Source organism: Salmo salar, chromosome 22 (assembly GCF_965601325.2).
Source record: "Salmo salar chromosome 22, fSalSal1, whole genome shotgun sequence".
Classification (NCBI taxonomy): domain Eukaryota; kingdom Metazoa; phylum Chordata; class Actinopteri; order Salmoniformes; family Salmonidae; genus Salmo; species Salmo salar.
The window spans coordinates 16,423,419-16,443,682 of record NC_138312.1 but is presented as its reverse complement, the minus strand read 5'-3'; the positions used below and the strand labels follow the sequence as shown (position 1 = coordinate 16,443,682).

At 42.6% G+C, this 20,264-nt stretch overlaps 1 protein-coding gene and 1 long non-coding RNA gene across 11 annotated transcripts in view; one reads left to right on the top strand and one right to left on the bottom strand.

Moving 5' to 3' along the window:
* Positions 1 to 20,264, bottom strand: part of LOC106582854 (forkhead box protein P1-B) — a 140,372-nt gene that overhangs the window by 70,726 nt on the left and 49,382 nt on the right. The window lies entirely within an intron of this gene.
* On the top strand, positions 455 to 13,435 carry LOC145862612 (uncharacterized). Its single transcript, XR_014382132.1, has 2 exons — positions 455 to 654; positions 9,010 to 13,435. It is a non-coding gene; the product is annotated as an uncharacterized LOC145862612 (long non-coding RNA).

Genomic DNA, 20,264 nt, shown 5'->3' with positions numbered 1-20,264 from the left:
TAAACGTCACAGGAGAAGATGATCACAACGCAAATTAAGTTACGTGCCAAGCTTAAAAGGCATACATAAACATGTGATGGAAATATTGAACAATGGCGACTGTGGTGAAAAAAAAAACAGGCTTCTGTATATAAGCGGTCTTGATGAAACGAATGAATTTGAAATGAATGCAATTAGGTGATAAATCTTTCTAGATGCTGAAATCAAGTTTTATTAAATCACTTTATGATCAGCGTTTATGTCCGCTTGTTCTCATGTTGTCGTTTTGGTCTCATCTCCTTCACTCCTTGGGTGCTGTGTGCACCTTCCCATGCGCACACACACACACACACACACACACACACACACACACACACACACACACACACACACACACACACACACACACACACACACACACACACACACACACACACACACACACACACACACTAAGCCACTTCCCCCTGCCACTCACAACAACAAAGATGAGAGATCATGTCTTCCTTTCTGACAAGCGGTTTCAACTCGATATTTGTATTTGAGGTCTGGTCCAACAGAATTGGTCATATGGACACCGAAACCTTTCTATCAATAGTCTTTTTATATCTCAACTCCTCAAATTGCGCAGAGCAGACACTACTAAAACGGGAGTATCAATGAACATTGATTCTGGTAAGTTAATGCTCAGACAGAAGGGTGTGTTCAAAACCTTTAAACTGTTCTACCTTGTTAGCTAGCAAATAATAACAAGTTGGCTAAACTTGAAATATAAAGATTAGCTGGCTCCTCGCTAGCATGTGGGCTTGTGCTTGAGAGATTGTTTATGAGACTTGTGTTAATTAAGCAATACGGCACGAGGGGGTGTGGTATATTGGCCATATAACACAAACCCCCGAGGTGCCTTATTGCTATTATAAACTGGCTACCAACGTAATTAGAACAGTAAAAAGTAATTTTGGGTCATACCCGTGGTATACGGTCTGATATACCATGGCTTTCAGCCAATCAGCATTCATGGCTCGAACCACCCCGTTTATAATTTTATATAATGCCACTACAAGAAGTCAATATTAGTGAATGTCAATTATGCATGGTTCTGGTTAAATTTGTAACAAAAATTTGTAACAAAAATATTTTCAAAGACAGACGTGAAAGACCAATGAGTGATTATTGCAAAAAAGCAGGTTAAACTATTTTATAAAATAATTATATTATTAGTGGGTCTATTGGTTGAGAAAGGCTTATATTTAGCCTAGGTATAATTTCACAAGCCTTGAATTCATTACATTATCATTGACTGTTTGAAATGCAGTGTATTTGACCTTTAATTGTGCGACCAACCTTCTTAGATATATATTGTGGATCACCCATAAGTTTGAAAAAACTCGATATATGATTTTAAGGCCATATCGCCCAGTCCTATGAGAAACACACGGTGCAGTGAGAATGAAACAAACCCAAAGTGAAAAGCTGGCATACAGTAAGTAGCCCAAACAACAAGCACTGCAGGAACCAAGGGCATGTGGGCTATAGAGCGGGGGGCCAGGCGGGAAATGACAGACTGCTGTTCAACTCCATTAGCTGCTATGTGAGAGGGGTGCATCTAGCAGCACACGACCTGTGAAGAATCTTAGATCTCGCTTTATCTTGGAATGGGATTGCCACATTAATTCTTGGGAACTGTAATCTCTCAAGCAAATCAAATTACTCTCATTAACCGCAGAAGAAAACTGCCTCTGTAATAAGTATGTATGAAAAAGTATTTATTACCAATAATCACCTCTTTAACATGAGCCAGCTTACAACGGATTTTATTTTTGCTGATTACGTTTAAAAATGAGAAACGGGAAGGCCGTTTGTGCAAACACACACACACACACACACACACACACACACACACACACACACACACACACACACACACACACACACACACACACACACACACACACACACACACACACACACACACACACGAGTGTCTGTGATACAGTGATTAAAGGGGAGGGTATAGAGATACAGTGCTTTAGGGGCCTTTGAGAGGACATGCCTTACCTAGTCATAAAAGCACACCTCGGTCTTTAGGCCAGTGCCAGAATCACTCTCAATGGGTTCGCTTAGAGGTGAATCACTAGAGAATTTACATGTAAAGCAGCCCATGTCATCAGCCAAGCAGTGCCTGCACACAAAGCTGTCCATGGCAACTCTGTACACAGTCACTGACCGCTACATATTTGAGAATGTTTGTGCGGATCATTGCCAGACTCAGTGCAGACACTAGCATAACAATGCTATTTCTGAATCATAGACAGCTGCTGACATTGTTACAGCTCAGCTCATTTACATAATTTGGGTTGTCTGAAAGCCCAGTGCGAATAACAGTCAAAAAAATACATTTGCATTATGCATTTCTGCAAATAGAGAAAAACAAACTGATACTTGTATACTTTATCACTATGCTCTCATTCCAGGATATGACATCATTACTTAAAGTAAATGTTGCCAAGTATAATTGCTCTGGTCGTAAACATAGCAGACACAGATATCTTCTCTATTTGAAGAACTGAAGTTTTTCCCCAAGAAAATTGTCAATTAATTACATGAAAAAAGGTAAGAAAAAGTAAGAAAATACATAAAAAAGGCTGATAAATATGAATTTCCTCCATGAAATCAATTATAATTCGAGGTCAGCGGTTAATTCATTTACAGGCTTAGCATAATTACCTGTTTTTCCCTCATTTACTGGCATTTACATTTTAGTCATTTAGCAGACGCTCTTATCCAGAGCGACTTACAGGAGCAATTAGGATTAAGTGCCTTGCTTAAGGACACCGACAGATTTCTCACCTACTCGGCTCGGCGATTTGAACCAGCAACCTTTCGGTTACTGGCTCAACGGTCTTAACCGCTAGGCTACCTGCCGCCATAGGACACTGCTATCCTTGCTATTCAAGTAACACACTGCAGTGATTACTAAAATTAAACATCAATTCCAGGGGGAACGTGTCTTTCAAAATACAATGCAGAAACATGAATACATCAAAGCAAAACCCTGTAGTATTCTATGAAGAATTATCAAAACAAATCAAATTCTTATTAGTTACATCCGCTGAATACAACACCTTACAGTGGAATGCTTACTTATGAGCCTCTAACCAACAGTGCAGTTTAAGAAAAATACGGATAAGAATAAGAGACAAAAGTAACAAGTAATTAAAGGGCAACAGTAAAAAAATAAAATTTTATATATATATATATATATATATATATGGGGGTGGGGCAATGCAAACAGTCTGGGTAGCCATTTGACTAGATGTTCAGGAGTCTTATGGCTTAGGGGTAGAAGCCATTTAGAAGCCGCTTGGACCAAGACTTAGCGATTTTAGGGCCTTCCTCTGACACCGCCTGGTATAAAGGTGCTGGTTGGAAGCTTGGCCCCAGTGATGTACTGGGCCGTTCGCACTACCCTCTGTAGTGCCTTGCGGTCAGAGGCCGAGCAGTTGCCATGCCAGGCAGTGATGCAACCAGTCAGGATGCTCTCGATGGTGCAGCTGTAGAACCTTTTAAGGATCTGAGGACCCATGCCAAATCTTTTCAGTCTCCTGAGGTGGAATAGGTTTTGTCGTGCCCGCTTCACAACTGTCTTGGTGTGCTTGGACCATGTTAGTTTGTTGGTGATGTGGACACCAAGGAACTTGAAGCTCTCAACCTGCTCCACTGGAGCCCCGTTGATGAGAATGTGCTCGGTCCTCTTTTTCCTGTAGTCCACAATCATCTCCTTCGTCTTGATCACGTTGAGGGAGAGGTTGTTGTCCTGGCATCACACGGCCAGGTCTCTGACCTCCTCCCTATAGGCTGTCTCGTTGTTGTCTGTGATCAAGCCTACCACTGTTGTGTCATTTGCAAATTTAATGATGGTGTTGGAGTCGTGCCTGGCTGTGCAGTCATGAGTGAACAGGGAGTACAGGAGGGGACTGAGCATGCACCCCTGAGGGGCCCCTGTGTTGAGGATCAGCGTGGTGGATGTGTTGTTACCTACCCTTACCACCTAGGGGCGGCCCGTCAGGCAGTCCAGGATTCAAGTTGCAGAGGGAGGTGTTTAGTCCTTAGGTTATTGATGAGCTTTGAGGGCACTATGGTGTTGAACACTGAGCTGTAGTCAATGAATAGCATTCTCACATAGGTGTTCCTTCTGTCCAGGTGGGAAAGGGCAGTGTGGAGTGCAATAGAGATTGCATCATCTGTGGATCTGTTGGGGCGGTATGCAAATTGGAGTGGGTCTAGGGTTTCTGGGATGATGATGTTGATGTGAGCCATGACCAGCCCTTTAAAGCACTTTATGGCTACAGACGTGAGTGGCAGGTTACCTTAGTGTTCGTGGGCACAGGCACTATGGTGGTCTGCTTAAAATATGTTGATATTACAGACTCGGACAGGGAGAGGTTGAAAATGTCAGTGAAGACACTTGCTAGTTTGTCAGCGCATGCTCGCAGTACACGTCCTGTCTAAAGGTCTTACTCACATCGGCTGCGGAGAGCGTGATCACACAGTCTTCCGGTACAGCTGGTGCTCTCATGCATGTTTCAGTGTTATTTGCCTCGGAGCGAGCATGGAAGTAGTTTAACTCGTCTTATTGAGCGGCACACAAACTTGTGATCTGTGACTATGCATCATAGCAAAAGAAATGAGCTATTCTGCAAGGGTGTTCGTTATACAAATGATACTGCTTTATACATAAATATTGTCAAATTGGCACCCTCAAAAGGTGTTTAAATATTAATAGGTGGGGTAATTTATCGTGTTTTAACACATGAGTTCCACCCCAGTGAGACAGACTGCAGAATATTGCATAAACACATTGTAAACATGCAGCTGTTAAGATAATTATTTTGATTGCGGGACTCTTAAGGCTTTCTTCACCTCCTCAACATCTGTTTGAAATATGGGGCAAAACCGGCATTCTGGCTAGAGCTCAGGTGGTTTAAATAGAACACACACACACACACACACACACACACACACACACACACACACACACACACACACACACACACACACACACACACACACACACACACACACACACACACACACACACACACACACACACACACACACACACACACTTCTGTGTACAAACATACATTTTTCCCCTCTAGTTTAGAGTTTCTCTCTGGCTCGGTGGCGAGTCAGCGAAAAGGCAGAAGCTGCAACTCCCCACAGTACAATCCACCTGCCAGGAAGAGATCCTTTTCTGTTCGCTCCTCCAGCCAGACCAGGCCCAGAGAGATGCCGGAAGACTTGGAAAGAAGCAAAGGCATGCTGTTGCTGGAGTCTCTGTCATGTACTGCACAGAGCAGAAGGCAAGGGACAGCAGGCCCTTTATCTATGGGATATACCAACATAGAGCTAGGAAAGACATTATGTAGAATTACCTTGAGATGCTGTCTCATGTTATACTGCACCAGTGCTTCATGGATGGATCTACGTAACAAATACTGTAGATGAAAGTAACAAACAAATAAGACATTTGGTGGAATAAGCTAGCTGATATGCAAGCACTGTAGGTTATTCCACTACAGGTAGTGTTGGCTCTGTAGCAGTGACCCAGGCTGTGGGAGAGAGCAGAGGGAAGGGAAGGTGTGGGATAACCCAGCAGCCAGCCCGGCACACTGGGTCCCCAATCCCCTCAGACTCCTCAACCCCTAATCCCACTGGCCGTTTCTCAATTTCACACATCACTCTTTGACACGTTTACATTAGAAACACAGCCCTTTCGTGATTAAAATATTTTTCTCCATTCTCTCTCTCTCTCTCTATGATGAGGGAGGTAATGAGAGATGGGTGTACATTTCCCAGTCTCTTTTATTTTCTCACCAAATCAACCACAAATAACCCACAGGCCTTTGAACCCCATCTTGATTTTGCTCTTTAGATAAGGACAATACTTATTGTGTTCATTGCGCTTGAGAGCGACGACAGAGAGTACAAAGTCACTCCAAGATATAGACAAATACAGCACAAAATGGACAGTTTCATCTGCCTTAACTCAAAGGACAATTTCAAGTGAACTCATGGAGATGAGCAAATATGGTGATACTGCAGCACCAGATCGGGACCTCTCATCAAACGGAGAAAAAAATAACTAATGTTGTAACTTCATTCAAAATCCCCTCATACTGGTTAAATATGTGTTGCAGTTCCTATGTATACCATAACCCTGGTTTGAAAGGGTAAAGCAGGAAATGGACTAAACAAACATCGCTGGTGGAGCTCACATAGACCCTCCCCCGACGCAATAGAACCACGCAATGAATTCCCAACATGCATCAGTGTGCTGTAGCCCCGGTGATGCCCTCAGTTGTGATTGTGCAGGGGGAGTCTGAGGAGTACAGAGTATTTACTGATGCGGTTATCTTGTCCTGTGACAGGCAGAATCAATCAATCACCACGCCGTGGCTCGGCTCCGCCGCGCATTCCAGGTACAGCCCCTCTCTTCTGGGGGAGGAGATGGCAGTGTTAGCCAAGCCAAATTTGATCAACCAATGCAGTTCCCCTGTGCCACAGCTATCTGGGATGAAGATGATATTATGTGGAAGTGAGCAAAGTGGTGAAGACAGCAGAGAGAGAGAAGTCCAGGTGGATCTCTCCTCCTCACAGGCTTAGCTTCCTCTTAAAGGCACAGCGCCTCTGTTCTGGGAGCAAGGGTAATAAATGACAACGTGTGACACCGCTGTTGCCTCTTTTGTACATGATCAAGGCGCTAAGCATTTCTATGCTGAAGACGAGTTTGAATTCATTATCAGAACGTGTATTAAAAAATGCAACTTGTCCGTCTACCACAATTACACACCAATTAAAGACACAATCCTGGCAGGTACTCCTCAAACTGACATTTCACATCAATCAATCAAATGTATTTATAAAGCCCTTTTTTTACATCAGCAGTTGTCACAAAGTGCTTATACAGAAACCAAGCCTAAAACTCCAAAGAGCAAGCAATGCAGATGTAGATGTAATTCCTTAAACAGATTTAATGACATGCATGAACGTTTTTATGGAGGTTACTACATTTGCATTTAGCAATGAGGAAAAATGAGTATAGTGTTTAGACTGCAGATAATGGCTGGTAATTCAGAGCTCTATATTTATGCACTATATTTATTTTACATTATCCAATTCAAAATACCATCTTTCTGATTCTAACTTTCTTTTGCATGTTAATGTTTAATAAGGGACCGTGGCTATCTATGGGTACAATGATTAAATATCCGCAGAGATATTAGTTTCTTTAGAAATCATACTCTCAATTTGTTACTTATCTGATATATACATGGGTTGGTCATTTAGCAACCAAACTGTTGTGTGCGCAACCATGGAGCAAAACATATGGGGTTGGCTTAGATTGTTGAAACATGTAAACTATACTTTGTCTCCAATGTTCATTGAAAACATAAATGCATTTCTACAATGAGCACTTGTTATCTCTCAAATACATCGTTACAGTTATTAGTTAGCTAGCTAGCGAAATTTTGCCATTTCAGTATAGACGTGACATCAGTCAAAAAAAACTCAAAACAAGACATGGTATCAAGAACAAAATAAAACTAGCTGAAACAAGCCACCTACCATTCCCCAAATGGCAGCTTCTTGTCACTGTTGCCAGCTATCTGGCCATCAGAATCACAAAAACACATGGACTTCTGCCCCATTGAAGCGTGCGCAATGTTTTCGTGAAGTTGTCAACTAACCCGTCTATAGGAAATGGCTTTAAGACCTGTGGCTTATAGCCAGTCATATCCTCAATATAGACATAATCCAATGGTTGCCAGGGAATGTTGCTTATGGAGAAACGACAATTGCATTAATATAGTAATTAACAGATTGTTTATAACGTTGGCATGTATCATGATATGCCATAATGCCACAACACGGATTAGCCTGTTACAAGCTGCAATGATTACACAAATGTTTATCTGAGGCCCGACAAAAGAAAATTGAATGCTTGCATAATTATGAAAAATATTACACAAGTGGTGTAGTGGGGATTGTTATATGGGAGGAAGTTGTGTCGATAAGTGCAGACATTAGGGAAATGACTCTGCCTCTCTCTCTCTCACACACACATTAACACACTCCCAGAAGTATCAGCCACAGCAATGTGTTTGCATATGGCAACACCTGCACACACACAATTACATAAAACAAGATAGCTTATGCATTGTAAATGTCCACACAACTACATTATACAGACAAAGGCCCTTTAGGTTTTATATGCCAGTTTAACGTTTATGTGAAATACAAATCATGATTTACATTTTTTTTTTACAAAAAATAACAGCATAAAATTGCTTTGTGTCGTGAATATTGACATAGCAATCTATTCCACGTTCTATTAATGTTCTAGTGTGACAAATGTAGATGTTGAGAAGATACAGCACCAGTCAAAAGTCTAATAAATATATATGTATATATACAGTACCAGTCAAAAGTTTGGACACACCTACTCATTCAAGGGTTTTATTTTTACTTTATTTTTACTCATATCTACATTGTAGAATAATAGTGAAGAATCTCAAATATAAAATATATTTTGATTTGTTAACAATTTTTTGGGTTACTACATGATTCTATATGTGTTATTTCATAGTTTAGATGTCTTCACTATTATTCTACAATGTAGAAAAAAGTAAACACAAAGAAAAACCCTTGAATGAGTAAGTGTGTCCAAACTTTTGACTGGTACTGTATGTGTATGTGTATGTGTGTGTGTATGTATGTATGTATGTATGTATGTATGTAAGTATATATATGTATATGTATATATATATATATTTACATTTACATTTAAGTCATTTATATATGTATATATACACATATAACTTTTGACTGGCACTGTACGTGTTGTGTGACTAGTGGGAGCCAGTTAGTTTACCTGTAGCTGGATGGTACCTGACAGCAGCCTGTCTCTCTGGAGCATGGTACTGATGGAGTCTGTCACTTCCTTACCGTATGAATCCCTCCCAGATGACTCTTGTTGGACATGGACATACCCCACTGCCGTTCCCATGCTCTCCCTTCACCGGAGCAGACAGACGGACGGACGGATGGACAGGTAGGGCCTGCTCTAAACAACTCTTTTAAACATTTGCCCAGAAGAAGCGCTCCCTTTTGTCCAGCCCCTGTATCCTAATGCATGTCAGCCAGCTCTAATCAAGCAGAAAATGGTCATAAATATTTCTTTCTGCTAGATTTCACATTCGCATTTCACACAGGGACATGATATTTTCCCCTACCTCCGGGGAGTACCTAATGCAAAAACGAGTTTCTTATATTCAAGGCTCATGTTCCTTTAGCAAAATGCAGAACATATTCCCAGTGCAGGAGAAAACAGGGGGAGAGAGAGAGAAAAAAGGGGAGAAACAAGCATAAAGCCCTGTCTTATTTTCTGTGCCATTTACTGGCTAGTACTTTCACAGCCATCCCATTACATCATGTCAAGAGATTGTAAACAACTAAATAACAACAGCGCAGTGGAGCCCACAGCTAGAGAGCAACACAGCACAACACGCGTCCCTGTGTTCCAGAGGGGCCCCCGCCCGGCATCCTCACAGTGGAGAAAACATTTGTTTTTATTGTCCATTTAAATAATATATATCCTTTTTTTAAGAGAGAGAGAAAGAGCGAATGAGGATTTATACTAGTGGTGCTGTGGGTGACTATTTATGGCAGCCGTCATTCACAGGATGCTGGGGTGCCATCACTTTTCTTTATGATGAGACATCACATCGTAGACGCAGCATATCATTCTCTAAATGGTATACAACCATTCAGCTGCACACGCAGGCCCCTCGCCATTTTTCTCTCAAATAGAGGCCACGTCACTCCCGAACGCATTGGAGGTCATTATTAAATCACTGATACATACATCGATGGGAGACGAGTCAAGTCAAATCATCCAATGTGCTCTGAAAGGAGGCAGAGTGAGGGTTCACACAGACATATATTTACCTCAATAGGCAATCAATTGATTTTAGGTGTCAGTTATTTGTCATATTGTCTTTTCATGATAACAAGGGAAAATCATGTTGAATAAAGACTTAATAATATCTCATTGTCCATTCCACTACTCATAACCTGCCACCATACAAACCCTGAGAAACGTGGTCTCCCACCACGAACAGCCTCTACGTTTATTGAGATCCTAACGTCCTGCGTGTAGAGACCAAGGTCAGTTCGCCATGTATCTCCATTACAGCACTGCATAGTGACTGTGCTGAATGAAGCCGACACACATCTGTGCTGCTCATTTTTATGGCCCATCCTACGGAGGCCATTTCCCAGCTAGTGAGTGCAGCATAAGCATTAGGATCATAGCTAGCGATGCTGGGGAGACTGTCAGTGGTGTAACGGGGTAAAACATTTTTTACAAAAAAAAAAAGGATTTCCCAAAGCCTCTGCACTCCCAATGTTACTAACCAAGGAGGTTCAAAAGTCACAAATCCTCTGTGCTCAGTGCTCTATTCTTCGACAGAGAGAATTGATGTGTAGAGCAGGGAAACAAGAAGGTGGGGAGATAATAGAAAAATCTCTCTGGTTCTTTCTCAAGCACCTTCATCACCATTTGGCAGCTAAACCGTTTTAGAGGCATTCTGAGCCCTTTAACCCAATGAGTCCCACCATAACGCCAGTGTGATTTGGACTTCTAACCCCTTTTAAACATTGTGTTTTTTCTATTTCTTCTGCATACCAACCATTAGTCTGTGTGACTAACGGGGGCTGAGCTAGAGCGGTGTTTCTGAAACAAGGGCGGATCCTGAAGGGGTCCGGGGCCGGGTCTTTTAAACACAAATGTCTGAAGAGTCCGAATGGTTTGATCTACAAACTACTAAAAGCTATCTATGAAAAGCTGAGACGCTCACGAACACGCACACGTAACATGTTTATGACACTCACGAGCTACACAAGAGCCGTTAGAAGGTAAGGGGTTCTTCTACATAGAAGATCATAGGAAATCCCAGGACATAGTGTCTATAATACTGTAATAAGCTCACATAGTTGCAGACAGGTTGTAGACAGGTGTCCCGTCGACGGGACGCCTAGCCCTTTAAACAGCTTGGAAAATTCGAGAAAATGATGTCATGGCTTTAGAAGCTTCTGATAGGCTAATTGACATCATTTGAGTCAATTAGAGGTGTACCTGTGGATATATTTCAAGGCCTACCTTGGTGCCTCTTTGCTTGACATCATGGGAAAATCAAAAGTAATCAGCCAAGACCTCAGAAAAATAATTGTACAACTCCACAAGTCTGGTTCATCCGTGGGAGCAATTTCGAAACGCCTGAAGGTACCACGTTCATCTGTACAAACAATAGTGCGCAAGTATAAACACAATGGGACCACGCAGCTGTCATACCGCTCAGGAAGAAGACGCGTTCTGTCTCTTAGAGATGAACGCACTTTGGTGCGAAAAGTGCAAATCAATCCCAGAACAACAGAAAAGGACATTGTGAAGATGCTGGAGGAAACAGGTACAAAAGTATCTATATCCACAGTAAAACAAGTCCTATATCAACATAACATGAAAGGAAGAAGCCACTGCACCAAAACCGCCATAAAAAAACAGACTATGGTTTGCAACTGCACATGGGGACAAAGATCGTACTTTTAGGAGAAATGTCCTCTGGTCTGATGAAACAAAAATAGAACTGTTTGGCCATAATGACCATCGTTATGTTTGGAGGAAAAAGGGGGCTGCTTGCAAGCCGAAGAACACCATCCCAACCGTGAAGCACGGGAGATGGTGCTAAAATCCTGACTAGAACTGACTAGAAATTCGATCATATTACTCCAGTGCTAGCCTCCCTACACTGGCTTCCTGTTAAGGCAAGGGCTGATTTTAAGGTTTTACTGCTAACCTATAAAGCATTACATGGGCTTGCTCCTACCCATCTTTCCGATTTGCTCCTGCCGTACATACCTACACGTACGCTACAGTCACAAGATGCAGGCCTCCTAATTGTCCCTAGAATTTCTAAGCAAACAGCTGGAGGCAGGGCTTTCTCCTATAGAGCTCCATTTTTATGGAATGGTCTGCCTACCCATGTGAGAGACGCAGACTCGGTCTCAACCTTTAAGTCTTTATTGAAGACTCATCTCTTCAGTAGGTCCTATGATTGAGTGTAGTCTGGCCCAGGAGTGTGAAGGTGAACGGAAAGGCACTGGAGCAACGAATCGCCCTTGCGGTCTCTGCCTAGCCAGTTCCCCTCTCTCCACTGGGATTCTCTGCCTCTAACCCTATTACAGGGGCTGAGTCACTGGCTTACTGGTGCTATTCTATGCCGTCCCTAGGAGGGGTGCGTCACTTGAGTGTGTTGAGTCACTGACGTGGTCTTCCTGTCAGGGTTGGCACCCCCCCTTGGGTTGTGCCGTGGCGGAGATATTTGTGGGCTTTACTCGGCCTTGTCTCAGGATGGTAAGTTGGTGGTTGAAGATATCCCTCTAGTGGTGTGGGGGCTGTGCTTTGGCAAAGTGGGTGGGGTTATATCCTGCCTGTTTGGCCCTGTCCAGGGGTATTATCGGATGGGGCCAAAGTGTCTCCTGACCCCTCCTGTCTCAGCCTCCAGTATTTATACTGCAGTAGTTTATGTGTCGGGGGGGCTAGGGTCAGTCTGTTATATCTGGAGTATTTCTCCTGTCTTATCCGGTGTCCTGTGTGAATTTAAGTATGCTCTCTCTAATTCTTTCTTTCTTTCTTTCTTTCTTTCTTTCTTTCTTTCTTTCTTTCTTTCTTTCGTACCTTTCTTTCTTTCTTTCTTTCTTTCTTTCTTTCTTTCTTTCGTACCTTTCTTTCTTTCTTTCTTTCTCTCTCTCTCTCGGAGGACCTGAGCCCTAGGACCATGCCTCAAGACTACCTGGCATGAGGACTCCTTGCTGTCCCCAGTCCACCTGGCCGTGCTGCTGCTCCAGTTTCAACTGTTCTGCCTACGGCTATGGAACCCTGACCTGTTCACCGGACGTGCTACCTGTCCCAGACCTGCAGTTTTCAACTCTCTAGAGACAGCAGGAGTGGTAGAGATACTCTCAATGACCGGCTATGAAAAGCCAACTGACTCCTGAGGTGCTGACCTGTTGCACCCTCGACAACTACTGTATTATTATTTGACCATGCTGGTCATTTATGAACATTTGAACATCTTGGCCATGTTCTGTTAGAATCTCCACCCGGCACAGCCAGAAGAGGACTGGCCACCCCTCATAGCCTGGTTCCTCTCTAGGTTTCTTCCTAGGTTTTGACCTTCCCAACTTACTGTGGGAAGCTTGTGGAAGGCTACCCAAAACATTTGATCCAAGTTAAACAATTTAAAGGCAACGCTACCAAATACTAATTGAGTGTATGTAACTTCTGACCCACTGGGAATGTGATGAAAGAAATAAAAGCTGAAATAAATCATTCTCTCTACTATTATTCTGACATTTCACATTCTTACAATAAAGTGGTGATCCTAACTGACCTAAAACAGGGAATTTTTACTAAGATTAAATGTCAGGGATTGTGAAAAACTGAGTTTAAATGTATTTGGCTAAGGTGTATGTAAACTTCCGACTTCAAGTGTAAATTAAAATATTATTTTTGCTGGGGTCTCTGGACTGACAGTGTTAATGGCCCAATGCAGACGTTTTCATTTCAATATCAAATAATTTCTGGGTAACAATTAAGCACCTTACTGTAATAGATTTCCATTAAAAAACTGTTTCTAAAGCAAGAATTTTGCTAGGACTGTCTGGGAGTTATCCGAGTTGGGAAGGGAAAACTGAAAACTAGCTGTTATTTATTGGCAGTGAGGTTTGGAACTCTCTTTGTTATTGGTCTATTATCCAATTTAACGCATGGTGATGTCACCATGGAAAGCTGAACCTCCTGCCCATGCAAACCTGCTGATTAGAAGGTCCTGTGTAGATAGCATTTTCAGGAAATTGCAACTATCAGGAAATAACACTGATTACATTGTTTCACACTTTTACAGTGTTAGTTTCATCAGCTGTCGTACAATATGATACAACACACACAAAAAACTGAATTTTTACTGCACTGGGCCTTTAAGAAACAGGCGGCAGGCACATTCTTCACAAGGTGCTCAGGGGAGCAATATCACAGGCCTGCGTGCTAACAGACGCCTGGCAGGAGTAAACAGGCGTTTTGCTGGCATCACTTTGCTCCCCTCCAGTCTCCAGCTCTTCCCTCTCTGTCACCTGGGCCCAGCCTGCCCAGTCTCAGCACTGAGGTCTGACGGCGTGAATGAACATTGACGTCTGTTATCCACAGTGATGCGTGTAGATTATGAATAAGATATAAAAAGCCAGTTTCACTACACCGCTTTTGCATTAGCAAGCTACTATCTCCATTGGTAATGCCCCCCCCCCCCCCCCCCACCCCCAATACACACATACACACCCTCTCTATCTGTGTACTATTGTGGCCTCTGGAGCCCCAATAAATGCCTTAATCTGAGGAGAATGAAGCTACAAGGATTAGGGCTTTATTGAAACAAATAAGTGTTTTATTGGGAGAAAGCCCCAGTTTCAATTTCAATAGCTCGTTTAAACCTTATCTGCCAAATCCTTAGGGCCCATTCTATGTTAATTGGATCTACATTGCACTTGCATTGGGGGTGTTAACAAGCACAGCCTATGAATATTAATTACCCAGAAGTTTTCTGTGGAAAAAATACTTTCCTGATACATATTAATTCTATGAAGTTTTTAAAGTAGAGCTCTCATTAAAAATGTATAAGCCCTGTGCTTAAATGTTTTCCCAAGACGACTTGTGTATCTTTAACTTGATCCCTAATAAATTGGGTCAAATTGGCCATCCTAAAAGACTAGTTTCTCCGAAAAAGGCATTATTATTCAACTCGATGTAAACATTCCATTCCACTGAATAACGGGTTTTGTTTAAACAGTGTTTTGACTATGGCTATTAAAACCTTTCATGTTAAGGCCTGTACTTTCCCAACCCAAGCCTCCTGAGTCCCTGTTAAAGCGGTTTACTTGTTTACACCGCTAAACACACAATCTGCTCAACAAAAACAGACCAATACCAGTGTGTGTGTGTGTGTGTGTGTGTGTGTGTGTGTGTGTGTGTGTGTGTGCCTGAGCACGTGTGTTTGTGTGTGTGTGTGTGTGTGCATATGCGTGTCTTGACTGTGAACATGGGGGGTTTGAGGGGTAGGTTTGTGGGTATGCGGGTATTATGCATTTAGTCAAAACCCTCGCGACGGTTCAGCCCTTCCAATAAGCCATTGAACACTGAACCAATACAGACGTGTTTCCCTGTCTGCCTCTCCACACCAGCTGCTCCAGACACCTGCTCAGAAGTTTAGAGTTCCCCTCTTCAGCACTAACACACAGACACGCCATCAAAGACCATCCGGGCGCCACACAATGAGAGCCACTTCACGCTTCCTAATGATACCAGCATACAGGCGCATCATTTACATAGGAAGCAGTGGCCACACTGACCCAACATAACACACTTCTGAGGGCTTTCTTTAAAGAGGGGCGTGGAGGGGGGCACCGTTACATCATCCTGATAAATACGGGATGCACAACAATACACCTTCCACTATACTACACCCCCTCCCCTACACACACGCACGCACACACCGCCAACTCCTCCTTTAATGTCTTTTTCCAGGCGCTGACTGTTTGACCTGAAATCCATTATCCCCCATGTTTCTTTTCATGTGGCCGGGGTGAGCTGCAGTACAGTAGTGAACGACTTACTGTCTTGTTGGGGCATGGGGGAAGTGAAGAGGCTCTCTGATTACCTCATTGTGAAGGAACTCCTCAGACCCCCCCTCCCCCTGCCCACATGAAGCAGGTCGGGGAGGGGGTGTAAACAGGATGTCAACCCATGGAACAGTCAACTATTTTAAACTCGGGGGTATGGCATGGTATGCACACATGCAACATGTACTTCATCTCTTTCTGCTGCTGCTTGCCCGGCGGGCTGAAAGGAGGTAGACTCAACAAAATGGATGAGTTCATGAGCTGGCCATTTTGGAATGTAGCCATAGGGAGAGGTTCTGCTATTGAGGTTACCTTCAAAACTCATGAAGAAAAAAACTCAACAAGACATGACAAAAAGCTTCAGAAGTCATACCATGCTAGACTAAACAGATCTCTCTTCCCTGGGAGAGAAATATATTGCATGTAACAATTAACTTGACTCAAAAAGCAATATGGTTCAATTGCGGAAGGCTTAGGCCTTGACAAAAACAGTGGTGAAGTTTTATTTTCTATAGGTAACTGACAAAAGAAAGGAAACCCCAACATAAAGTGTCTTAATAGGGCGTTGGGCCACCACGAGCCAGAACAGCTTCAATGCACCTTGGCATAGATTCAACAAGTGTCTGGAACTCTATTGGAGGCATGCGACACCATTATTCCATGATACGTTTTTGCTGATGGAGGTGGAGAACGCTGTCTCAGGCGCCGCTCCAGAATCTCCTCCAAGTGTTCAATTGGGTATACTTTGAATCTCTCATTTACTCAAGTGTTTCCATCATTTTGGCAGTTACCTGTACATACAAGCACAGTACTGTTCAATTTCCACCTCCATCAGTATGATTATTAATCAGATCACACATCAATTGCCAAACCCACCAAAGAAATTCAGCCTGTAATAAAACTGTCATCCGCTCCACTATAAAGACAGATGTTGTGAGTTGTGTGATAACATAATTAAACTGTTCTGTGAGGGATTCCATAAAATTATTCAAATTGGAAGAGCACTATAATTTTACCAATAAAGCAATTTAGGGCAATATGTAGTGTCATAACACTGATGTTATCCGTTCCCCCAGATTTACAATAAGTTGCAGCCCCTACCGTCCCTAGCCCAATCTGACAGACATAAAGCAGTGTGTATCCTTTCAACATGATCCTCTCTGAGATGGGGAGTGTGTGTGTGTGTGTGTGTGTGTGTGTGTGTGTGTGTGTGTGTGTGTGTGTGTGTGTGTGTGTGCTGCAACCCTCAGCAAGGAAAGACATCGAGAGAATAATGCGCCATAGCTCTTGGACACCAACCACACAGAGAAACCTGCCCTTTATAATACGTATTAGCTATGCAGCACTGAGCAGATATACAGCTATGAGAAAACACAAAGATGCTCAATTCAATTCAAATGTGTGGTGATAAGGAGCGTTTTCTCCTTTCTTGTAATGTATTTCAACTGAGGAAGCTGCTTGTGGTTCTCTTCCACTGAACTCCACAGTCGAGTGCACACAATCAGCAGCCAACCATCCCAGCAGCGTGAGGGCTGCTTTGAGCTCTCCTTTGACCTGATGCTGTTAACCTCTCTCATCTAAGTAGTCTCCTACTGACCAGAACAGAGGCCTCAGCAGCCCTGGCCCTGCTGTACTGTACTTGTCAGTCCTACAGTAGTCTGGAAACGTGAGAAAGTCATGTGAGTCTGCTTATCGCTTAGCACTTCCTCTTCCAGTGTGTGCACCTCAAAGCAGAGTTCAGCGACAGACGGACGGACAGACAGACAGACAGACAGACAGACAGACAGACAGACAGACAGACAACGGACAGGACGGAGCTGAGCTGAATGCGTGTGTGCGCGAACGCATCTCGCTCTCGCTCTCTTCCACCATGTCCATAAGGGACCTTGTAAGGTTTGCATTATGGAAACAGCTAACCTGTGCATGCTCAGCTCTTTCTGCTGTCACGTGTGAAGAGCCAGTGTCGTCTCTCCCTTTTGCACACGCAACGCTACAGTACGGATGGCCCTTCTCCGTCAGAGAGGGAGAACAAACTCCCATCATGGTTTGCCTTATCTTGTGACTTGCAAAAAAAAGCTTTAGAGCATTTGTCTGACAAAGAAGCCTGGATGGATGTTTCTGCAATAGAGGAAAAGCAATGCTTCATCCGGCTGTTGTTCTTTTTCTGATAATATCGTCGGAGTGTTTTTTGTATCACTGAGGAACGAAGATATTTAAGGAATCTCTCCAACTTGATTAAAAGGACACTTCCAAGAGACAGGATATTAATATTTAATACTCCACGGTTATATCAGCTGAACCCAATTCCTAGCAGAATAATCAATTGTTTTGCTCAAACATGCAAGAGATTACTGCCTAAATGAACCATAAATCACTACCAACAGCAGTATATGTAGGAACCTGAATGTGCTGGAGTCAATAGCTGCACAAAAGCCTGCAGTATGTAAATGTTCAATGGCGTCATCACTGTGACTGCCTGTTGATGTGGCTGGCTGCATCTGGTCTGTTCTATTATGTGACCTTTGGCCATCAGAACTTCCTCTTGCAAAATCAATAACAACAAAACAAACCCGAAAAGCCAACACATTTCTAGCTATTGCATAAACACAGCCCTTTTTACATATTTGTCTTCATAATTTCTAGCGTCTTCATTTCCTCATGAAAGGGACTTGCTGAAAACCACAACTTCTGCACAAGCAGCAAGAAAGTTTAGCGACAACATCAAAAAAAGGAGTCATATTCAAAAAGTATAGGGTGGAAACCTTCTGTTTGGTTGACACAACATTACCCTACATTTATCTACCAAATGGGGACATTTTGGTTCAAACAGAACATTTCCATACAGTGAATGGCTTTAGATTTTGGGGCTGATTTAAAATCTCTGAACTGACATCAACAAAGCACAAACAGAAAAATCTGAATGATCCCCAGACTTTCTAACACAAAACCAACAAATAAAAGTTGCACATGGCAAAAGCATAGATGAAATTGCTAAATTATGAGCAAATAAATACTCAAGCTATTTCTCATGAAAGAAAAAGAGAATAAAGATTTTGTTCTCCAAAAAACGCCAATAAGGGGGAACTACTTCAATTGTAGATTTAGATAAGCCATGCGAGCACCTTGCTGCTGAGGTATTCCAGCCCAATATTTGACTTACTAATAGAGATGTTAAAACCAAGCTTATGCTCCACTTCCCCCAAATCTGACTGGTCTACAAGATGAATTCCCCTGTCAGAATCAAGATGATCAAACAGATTACAATTATTTTATCCCCTATCTTTATTAATGAGCACTGTCTTTCATAGTTATGTTTCCTAATAAGAATAAATGATATGCCACCCCCAGGTTTGTTGCTCACCCTGACTCAAGGGATATATTTGCACTTTGAGTCAGAGAAAATTCTAGATTGATTTCTGCATCACCAAAAGGGAAACGGTGTCTTGGATGATTCTCAGAGAACAAAGACACAGAAGCCCACATGTCTGTCAGGTTATATTAGTGCAACCAACAAATAAAACGTAAACGACAGACCGCAAAATGCCACAAAAGTAAAAGTTATCAAGTAATTGAGCGAAGATCTTAATGCCCATGCGACAATTAACATGGTTCATGATGCATGAGTGAAAATCCTGGGTTAGCCTAATGGGAGAATAAAAAGACAGGCGCATTCCCCCAGAATCCTCCACTGGTAAGTACCCTATCAAAGGAGAGCGTCAGGAGCGGAGAATGAGACATCTCGTCCTTCATCCCAAACCATGCACCATTTATCACACAGAACAATGAATCTATCCGCCTTCCTCTCTCCGTCCTCATCATCAACCGTATGGTACGCCACAGAAATTAACCATGGGCTTGGTTCAAAAGAACAAACAGAAAGAAAACATGTGCTATTCAAATTCACAGAAAAAAAATTATACAGGATTAAATTCACTAGTAAAGTTGATGTTTCTACATTTTTTCAGAAATGACTGATCTGAGAGAATCATTATTCCCTCCATATGACTTTAAAATAGAGACCAGTGCTGGACGGTTGGCTCTATTCTCGGGCGAAGGATTTTTTTCTCTCTCTCCTTGGTGTCAAGTGCGCATCCATGACACTTCCCTGCTCTCCCTCTCATCTGCCTCACATTCATCAAAGTTGTAACCCCTGTTGTCTTTGCAGAGCGAATCAGAATGCGCCCCTGGCAAAGAATGAAGGAAAAGTCAACAGGAATTAAGTTTCAGTGCAACTGTTTACTCAACTGTGGCTCGCAGTTATTGAAATGTTATCCACGGTTTTGTGTGACTACTGCAGTAATGAATTCAGTATGGCTGTGATTTTCTCACTGACGACATACTCGTTTTGAGCTGGAAAAAGAGAGGGAGACAGCTAGAGCAGCAGTGATGGAGGGGAGATAGGAGGGACAGTCAGCTATGTGGAGTAGTGGGCCTACAGGTCTAACACTGAGACACAAGTACATCCTTTTTTGTCTACTTGGGTTTTTCTA